This window comes from Arachis ipaensis, chromosome B09 (genome assembly GCF_000816755.2).
Source record: "Arachis ipaensis cultivar K30076 chromosome B09, Araip1.1, whole genome shotgun sequence".
Classification (NCBI taxonomy): Eukaryota; Viridiplantae; Streptophyta; class Magnoliopsida; order Fabales; family Fabaceae; genus Arachis; species Arachis ipaensis.
Window position 1 is genome coordinate 141,154,765 of NC_029793.2, and position 1,635 is coordinate 141,156,399.

Consider the following 1,635-nt stretch of genomic DNA (forward strand, 5'->3'; position numbering starts at 1 on the left):
AACCTGACGTTACATAATTAAATGCACGTATACAATTATTTTAAAATTATATTTTTTAATATATATATTTTTTTAATTTATAATATTAACATATATCTTTAAATTAAGTTATTTAATCTCATATATATTAATCTCCAAGAAATATAAACATACAAAAGCGATGCCAAAGTAACAATTTTATAATTTCTTTTATATATCGTGTATCAAGTATGGTTTTTATACGTTGGAAGAAAAAGCTGAAAGCTCCATAAAATAGAGTCTTAATATACATTTAAGCAATTTTACATTTAAGTTCAGCCAAATTATTTAGTTTACTCTATAGAGCTTCATCTTTTTCTTCTTTCATCTCTTTCTTTTGCTACTTTTTCTTTTTCTTCTTCTCTTTTTTCTTAATTTTTTTTATTATCATCATCGCACCACCATCATACCACCACATTCATCTCCTCCTCCTCCTGCTTTTTTTTTTTTTTTAATTTCTTTGATCTCTTTCTTCTTTTTCTTCTTCCTTCTCTATCATCATTATCGTCGTCACCAACATTTTGCTAACATCTTTATTGATTCTGATTCTCTGTGGTGATCGAATGAACTAAAAATATTATCAAAATGAAACTATTGTATAATACCAAATGAATCGAAAATGGTCCATTATATAAATTCGAATTCAGAAACACATGCGTCTCGAATGAACCGAAAATTAGTTCAAAACGACATCATTGTATAATACTAAATGAATCGGAAATTGTCCATTATATAAATTCGAATTCGATGATAACGATTACGACAATGACGATACCTATTAGAAGTAAACAATGACGATAATGATGATGATGATGGAGAAAAAGGATGAAAATGAAGGAGGAGACGAAATTCCAATAGGAGGACGAAGAAGAGGAAGAGGAAGAAGTGTTGTTAGTGACGACGGTAACGAAATTAAAAAATAATAAAAAAGGAGAAGAAAATTGAAAATAGAAGAAGAAGAAGTAACATCCGGAGTGTAGACAAAGAAGAAGAAGCGTGAATTTAAAAGAAGAAGAAGAAGAAGAAACAGCGTAAAAGAAGGAGAAAATAAGAAAAAAAACGCTTAATTCAAATCACTTGGATAAATTTTGATATAAAATTATTTGGATGTGGATAATTATTCCATGAAATATATATATAATAGGTTCTCATACCTATTAAAAAAATAATTATACATTAAAATCAACCATTAAAATTAGTTATTATATATTTTAATATAATTATTGTATAATTTAACTTATATTTAATATTAGTGATTAATTTTAATATATATCTAGGCATCTAGCATAATTAATAAAAAAAGTAGGTTCTCATAAAAAAATTACGCCTACATTAATTAATATTAAGAGCTTCCCCTTCACGGAATGAATGGTGAGTACAAATTAATTAGGGCGGCTCCGCCCGTATTAATTCACCGGAATAATGGGTGTCATTGGATTGACAAACGAAATAAATCCAAGACTTAGGATGGAGCTGGCTTGTGAGCTACCTAGAGCAATTTATTAACAATTCCATAAATTGGGTGAGCATATGAATCGAGTTGATCTTAACTCAAGTTTATATACGAAAGCACCATGTTAACTATATGTCAAATTTAGTAATTAAAATTAACTATTG